This window comes from Sciurus carolinensis, chromosome 7 (genome assembly GCF_902686445.1).
Source record: "Sciurus carolinensis chromosome 7, mSciCar1.2, whole genome shotgun sequence".
Classification (NCBI taxonomy): domain Eukaryota; kingdom Metazoa; phylum Chordata; class Mammalia; order Rodentia; family Sciuridae; genus Sciurus; species Sciurus carolinensis.
Window position 1 is genome coordinate 25,722,628 of NC_062219.1, and position 8,591 is coordinate 25,731,218.

The following is an 8,591-nucleotide window of genomic DNA, read 5'->3' on the forward strand; positions in this document are numbered from 1 at the left end:
TTTGCTTTGCCTACATAAAACTTATTTTAATTGAGTATTTATAAGCTAAAACATAGTGCCAACCTCTGTATCTTGCTTGGCCTTGGTTAATTCCATTCTCCAACAAGTTGTAAAATATTGCTCTGAGTTCCCTGTTGTCTTAATCATTTAGTTTTGCTAAAACAGAATACCACAGACAGAGTCATTTACAAAGAAAAGAAGTTGATTTCCTACAGTCTGGAGGCTGGGAAGTCAAAAATCAAGGGTCCATATCTGGTGAGGACCTACATTTTTGCTGTGTCATAATGTGATGGAAGGTGTCCCATTATGAGAGACCAGAGCATGACAGCTCAGGTCTTTCCTCCTTCTTTAATAAAGTCACTAAAGCCATCACGGGATCCTCACCTTTATGTCATCTAACCTTGAAAAACCTCTCAAAGACCCAACCTCCAGTTATCATCAACATATTATTTTGGAGATTAAGTTTCCAACCCATGAACTTTGGGGGACACAAGCATACCGCAGTACATATTTTAGTTTTGCATTTTGTTTTTCCATTGCTTTATGGGAACTATTAGCAAAACAACTGACTCATTTCTATAGAACAAAGTACAATGACAGAATTTTTCAATATTCTGCCATCTTTCTTTCCTTTTATCCCCAATCTTAAATTGTAAAGGAATTCTAAAACCTCACTAACCCTTCAAATACTCAACTAGATTTCACTCAATAATTTCCCATCCAAGTGAATTTCTAGCACGTACTGAAATGTTTCCAATATCAGGAAACCCTCCTTCCCTTGATGAACTTTATTTTAAATGTAGAATTCTCTAGATAGAAACTGGAAATTAATAGAATAGTGAAAATTGGCAAAAGTATGAATTGGTACAAACTTAATAGTATAAAGCAGAAACCTTCAAAGCATGCACATATTTCCGGTAAGTAATCCTAAAAATCTGCTTGAAAGAAATTACCAGAGATATACACCAGGATGTATGTTCAAGGATGTTCTTTGCAGTGCCATTTATAGTAGTATAAAAGAAAGAAAATTGAAGAGCACATGATAGCCCAACTATATATAAAATGGTTTTATTAAATGATGACTCATGTATATAATAAAGTACTGAAATCATTAAAAATTAATGCTCTGTATACTCTATCATGAAATGAGGAAATATTCATGGAATATAGGTAAGTGAAAAAGTGAAGTTACAGAACAGTATAATAATATCTGCATAGCAGGAAACAGTCTTTTATGTATATTTGCATGCATAGGAAAATGTATGGAAAAATAGAGAAAAATGTTGAGCAGTGGGATTATTAGTTGTGCATTCTTTGTACTTCATTCTCTTACTGAGCATCTAAAAGAGACATTTGTTACTACTATCATCTGAGGAAAAGCTTACATAGTCTTTCTTGAACTGAAAATTTCTTTCATTTTTAATAACTTCAGCATATTTGTACTTGAAGATAGAAAAGAAAAATATCCTACCTAGCCATAAAATGTCTTAATGCATTTGAAGCAACTGCAGTGCACCCTCTCTCTTCCCAGGCCTTCTCTTACCAGCTGAGCATCATAATTTCTCCAATTTCTACCCTCCAACCACACACCATCGGCACAGGGACTGGAGTGATCCTGTGTGACAGATCCACCATCTCCTTTAAATCTTTCAGTGCAAAAGCATTGCCCATATCAGGGCCTATACTGCTCTCACTCATCCAGTAACCATGCTGATTTCTCAGTTCATTTTGGCCTCAAAGTTCTATGGGTCCCATGTCCCCACCTCAGGACTTCTCATTTGCTGCTTCTTCTACCTGGAATCCACCTCCTCCAGATATCCCATGACTTGTTCCCTCCTTCCATTGCAATCTCCATTTTAATATCCCTTCCCCAGAGTGGTCTTCTTTGAACACTCTCAAAACTAGCTCCCCTGTGACTTTCCTTGCCTTACCATATATCTCTTCCTAGCACCTAGCACTTATTACTACACCATTACTTCTTCTTTGTCTAATTGTTTATGATTATCATTCCAACCAGAATCCAAGTTCCATAAAGTCCGGGGTTTCTGTTTTGTTTTCTTTTCTCCACTGCTGTAATTTCTACTGACTAGAGAAGACACAGATTAGAGATTTAATACACATGTCTAAATAAATGAAGGAAATGATTTCAAGTCTCCTGACCCAGCTGCTGAAGTCAAGGAATGCCCAGAAAAGACCACCATGTTCCACGCATGGTCTGACCAAGAGGAATAAGAGGCCCCAGCTTCCTCATCCTTCCTCCTCTTCCTTCCTCCTCTTCCTTATTCTTCACTGAGCTCCCTAATGTGCTTCTACATTCAAATGACATCCCTGGCTGCCACATCGCACTTCTCACTCCCAGGGAGCATCTAATGAGCTCACTGCTGAGAAGCAGGTATGAACCACAACTCCCAATTAATATTTATTCACTCCAGCAACAAATGAAGAGAACTGCAAATAACATGTTATTTTAAGAGAAAATTTACACACAGAGAGTTTTCTTTTTAGAGAATTATAGGAAAGAAATTCTCTCTGGGGTCAAAAACACTTAAAACAGAATGGTGAAGAAAAGAGTAGAATTGAATAATACCTGAAGTTTGCAGCAGCTTCAAGTCCTGGCCCTACTGACAGATTAAACAATGAAAGACTTGTTTGTGCACCCTCTTGGCAAAAACACACAGCTGGAGAAGGCATGACTCACAGAACAAGGAACAGGACATGCAACAGCTATTCAGGCAGATCCACCCAGGCAGGAGGACCAGCACCCAAGTCTGTAGTATTTTGTCAATAATAAACAGGTAGATGGAGATGAAACCACAATACGAAACAAAATATGCCCTAATTATAGGACTCGCTAAAATAAGTTTGATTCCATGAAAGTGCTGTCACAGAAGGGAAAAACCTCAGTGATGGTAACTATGGCTCTGTCTTTCATAAGATCTTAAAATGCCCCTTTTTAAGAAAAATGAGGCAGACAACAAAATAATGTGAACATAAAAATGGATTCAATTGATGATCATCTGTGAAGGTAAGCCATTAAGAATGGAGATGTTAACCACTATTACAAATGGGATTCCTTGATAAGTTTATTTTTTCTTTTCTTTTTTTGCCATGCTGGGGATCAAACCCAGTGCCTCCTACATGCCAAGCAAGAGCTCTACCACTAACCTACACCCCCAGTCACAAGAGGTTTAACTTCGATCAGCATGGCCTACCTCTCTCATGAAAGCTAAAGTGTCATTCAAGGTTATAGTGCCAACTTGTCTCTACTAAAGTCTACCATAAAAGACCAAACAAGCCTGAGGGGGAAAGGAAGATTGGGATGCAGATAATATTTTCATTTGTATTCCGTTAACTTCAAAACACAATTTAATTGTAGTTTTAAAAAAGAGCCAAATAGCATAATGTTTACTGTTTTAGCCATTTTAAAGTGTGCAGTTCGGTACTGATAAATATGTTCACGTTGCTGTACAACCAATCTCCAGAATGCTTTTCATCTTGCAAAACCAAACTCTACCTCTGAAAAACAACTATTCCATTAGCTCTTGTGAGATCAGAATTTCTAACAATTAGAATATGGTCTTACAATAAAAAATACAAAAGGAAAATCTTGAATTCACGTTTATTTAACATTTATTTAATTCATCTTGTGTGTTTATTCGTTTGGCCCTGGGGATTGAACCCAGAGGCAATCTACAACTGGACTACATCCTCCACACTTATATTTTTTATTTAGAAACAGGGTCTCACTAGGTTGCTAAGGCTGGCCTCAAACTTGTGATCCTCCTGCCTTGGCCTCCCAAGTTGCTGGAATTACAGGCATGTACCATGGCACTAGGCTCTTTTAATTCATCACTGCATGGGAAATCCAATCCTGAAATAAAATCATTAATAAATCCTGGAAGAAAAAAATAAACAAATTTTTAAAAATTGGTTCCATAAATTTATCTACCAACTAAAAGTTACCTGAATGTCTAAAAAATATTTAAACTACAAATTCATAAGCAGAATAAATACTAAGCAGTTGTTCCATTCTTCAAATGCAGTGCCAAATCTGTCTCCCTGTTACTAGCTATTTCCATTGACGACATTTATACTCAGACAGATATTTGAATAAAAGCCTATTACTAGTAGTAACTTGAGCTTTAGAACCAAATGCAGCAAAGCCAGAGGCATGGTAGTCAAAAATCTCCTCCCAGTCATACACAGCCTCTGAAAGCACATCTACCTATCAGAGTTGGGCTTGGGGGTCCAAGGACTATCAATGGGCCTCGGTTCAAATATCTATCTATAGATTTTCCCCTGATACTCAATTTGCCTGGAATTCCCCCAAATACTGAATAGTCATTTTCTTATTGCATTATCTCTGTCAGACTCTGCATTCACAGTGATATCACTTTATTAGGATGGGGGAAGACTAGAATATATAAATGCAGCCCTACAATTCAGCCATTTTCTTATCTATTCAACATGTCATTTCAGTACTTAAATCCACAGTTAGACCATGTTATTGATAAAAATTCATTTTCCACTGTTCCCTTTTCTCTTACCTGAAAAGAGCACTTGGATAATAAAACTTTTGCATTTCCTCTGTGGCTGACTGGGAGGAGAGGAGTGTGGCTGGGGAGGGGGCACTTCATTAACAGCTGCCTGAGCTCTTACACCTCAAAGATAATCATACATTGCATCCCCATCTAATTAACAATGTCTCGTTACCAAAATTAAATGATAAAAATTTTCTTAAACTCCACAAGCACTTCCCACTCAGTTAATCCCAGGAACTCTTAGTTTAATTTGCAATTAACAAAAATAAAAATAGCACTTCATATTTATATAGGGCTTTAGATTTTTCACAGTGCTTTGATGAACATTATTTCATTTTGATCTTCAGGACTATTCAGGGTGCTGGATATTGTTATTTCTATCTTGCAGACGAGGAAATTAAGATACTATTTAAGTAAATTGTCCCTAGATTATGTGTCAAACATGTGCAGAGCCAGGATTTAAACCCGGGTCTCCAAGTAACAATTTCTAGCTCTTATCACAACACTAGTCTTTTTTGTGAGTCCAACCATTATGTTCATTTTTGGCAAATGTCAACACCATTATTAATAGGAAAAATACAGATTTTTTTTTTCCCTTAGACTAATTTGTCCCATTCACCTACAGAGATCGGATTTACAAAATGAATGGCATAGATTAAAGAAATTTATTATTCCATTAATACTTCTTTGGCTTTGGCTTTTTTTACTGATTTATGTAGATGTTGTGATTTTATAATCTCTTGCAATTAGTTTGAAATGTCAAAGAGCTTTGATATTTTAGGTTTTACACTTCATGTATTTCTCCTTGTGTGTTATGGTTTCTGCCAAGCACCAAATTTAGCAGCCTCTTGGAGCTTTTTCTAGCCTGCCCCAAACAAGAAGCGCTAGAAATTACTGAAGACAAGTTGGCCTTGTGAGATTTCCAAACTAGTTTCTAAACCAAAGAAATTGAGTGAGATAAATTTAGAACACTTGGGAGCTTTGAAAGTCTATTTGGATACATTTCAGTTACTGCCAATGAGAAAATCTGTCTTAGAACCAGAAAGGGTAATCAAAGTCTCACCTCTGAATAACATTTGTACCTGATAAAACCAGATGCAAGGGTAAACTGTGCTTTGTTGGGAAATGATAACATTTTCTTTTTTCAGAAACCAAAACACATTTAGATTTTTGGTTGGGAAGAGGGTTTTTGTCTTTGCTGTCTTTGTTACTGTTTTGGTTATTTTGCTTGTTTTTCAAACAATTGATATTTTCCTGAGGTTTTGCCCAGACCCATAATCAGATCAATATTTGAAAATTATTATTATTATGGTAAGTAACTGTTTTGTGGATTACAGGTTGGATAAAGAATTTACTGCACTGAATCATTTATGGTAGTGAATTCATTACAAGGTGATCGATAAAGTACTATATCTGTGGCCCATCAATCAAAGGCAGGAAATCTTTTCAATGAAGTAAACTGTTTGCAGAATACCAGAAATGCCATGGGTATTTCTGGAAAGCAAAATGTCAATATGCTAAGAATTCTTGCCTTTTGGTCCAATAATGAATTCTAGAAATCCCTTGTAATATATTATCCATAAATACAGGCAATAACATACAGTCCAAAGATGTCCTCAAAGGCAGTATTTATAAGAGTGACAAGTTGTAAATAGTCAAAGTATTCAGTAACAAGGGAATATGTAAGTAAATTATGGTTTAGTCACACTCTGAAATATTATTATGTAGCAATTAAATATCATTATGAAGCTTTTAAAAGTTGTAAAGATGTACTTGAGAGTCCAACAGACTTGAGTTTGAATCTTGATACTAACCTTTTTTTTTCAGTTTTATAAAAATAATCTCAGGTTTTTAGCTTATAATGATAGTTATAAAAGTGTAGTAATTTAGAAATAATATATAGAGAATGTAGTACAAAGTCCAGCACTTTCCACTCAGTCAAATATAATTATTATAGAATATTAAGGGGGAAAAAAGAATACCCAACCATGTAAATATTGCAAACTACCTATATATAAATGCATATGAATGTTGGAAAAAGACTGGAGGGAAATATTAATATTCCAAAAAGACAATTGAAATGGTCTCCAGAAAGAGACTATGTGTGAATGTATATATTTTTTTCTGTATTTTTTGGATTTTTTTATGTAGTATTAATTTATTTTATAAGAATAAAGAGATGCTATAGTCACTTAAAGAAATATGTACACTTAACTATTTGTATTTCAAATTAACATAAAGTACATATTTTTTAAATTTCCAACTTCAGACTTCCACACTACAACCACATTTTGCTTACAAAATACTGCACATGCTTATTTAGGCTTCTGTACCTTTCCTTCCCTTCTGTTCATGATAAATCCCTACCTGTTCTTTGAACTCAGCTGAAATGTAGTCTCTACTATGAAACTCTTTTTAATTTCCTTAAGCAGTACAAGTCCTTCTGCCTCTGTGATCCAGAGTGTTCTGCTTGGTGCACTGCTAACTCAGGGCATGATCATCATCACCATAACAACATATTAAACATGTATTGAGGTTTCACTGTCTAATATGTACACCATATTATTAAATCCTCATAGAAACCCCATGAATCAGATACTGTCATTATCCTCATTTAAAAGAGGAAGAACTGACACTCAAGGAGAGTTGAAATATTCTGATCCCAAATTCCATGCTTAATCACAATGCTATAAGCTCCCACTCTATATTTGCCCTTAAACTTGATATTTTAGCACTTAGAAGAGATTACAAACTCCTCCAAAATCAGAAATAGGTAAATAATGCTGGTTTACCTGAGCGAGATTTTTACTTGTGTACACCTCCATCATCTCTGTCCCTTAAAACCTTTATGTCTATTTATTACTTTCTTTAAATATATATATTTTTAATCTCCTTCATGCTGTGAGCTGGAGAAACAGTGATGAGAAAGAATAACCCAAGTGCTGGTCCTCAAAGAAATGACAATATGTCCAAGTGGTACAGACATTAATTAGAGTCACACAAATTCAGAATTGCACATGAGGAATGCTATAAAGGCTAGGAATGGGACTCAATGTAAACCAATTATGGAGAAATTTTCCCTTGAGGAAGTGAAGATAAAATGGAGGTCCAGATGGGAAGGGAAGGCAAGACAATCAGGAATTGAGTTTTGCATTCATAAGTGTGAAGTTATTATTTATTGTTGAGAAGGCAAATGGATATGAGCTAAAAATATAAATTGAGGAATGATCAGCATTTGATGCTAAACTGGATGAGCTATCAATAGAAATAAGTATAGGAAAAATGAGAGACCCACAGACTGAATTCTGTAGCAGTTCAGTGTTTAGATATTAAGCAATAAAGTAAAATCAGCAAAAGAAACTAAGCAGAGAGCAGTGCCATCAACTGAAAACAGGAGAGCAAAGTCTACTGGTAACAAGTCTTTTAAAAATAATGAGTGATCAAGTGGGTCAAATGCTGCCAATAGGTCCAATGAGACAGGCACAGAGAATTGACCATTTCATTTAGCAACATGACAATCATTGATGACTTTCACCATTTCAATGGAATGGTGGGGTCAAAGGCCTGATTGAATTGAGTTCAAGAGTGAATGAGAAGAGATAAATTGGTGGTGTGAATGTAGAAGAAAAGTGGGGTAGTGGTTTACAGGAAAAAATAAGGTAAAGAAAGGATTTTTTCCTTAGGGATAAGAGAAATAATAGCATGTGGATAAGAATACCCAATAGAGAAGTTAACAGTGACAATGTGATCTAGAGAAGGGAAAGATACTGGAGAAGTATCTTTGGCTTGGCAAACACACATGGGATCAATCAACTACAGAGGAAAATGCCAGACCCCTCATTGGAGTTCAGACAGGTCATCAAGAGCAACAGAAGACAAAACGAAGAAATAATCATAAACACAGTAAGAGGGTAGATGGCATGGCAAAACTTGTAGAAGTTCTCTTCTGATTGTTACTATTTTCAAAGGACACTATGAAGCAGAATCATCAACTGTGAATAAAGATAAGGGGAAAGTTTCTTAGACTTGAGGAGAAAATAATTAAAATAA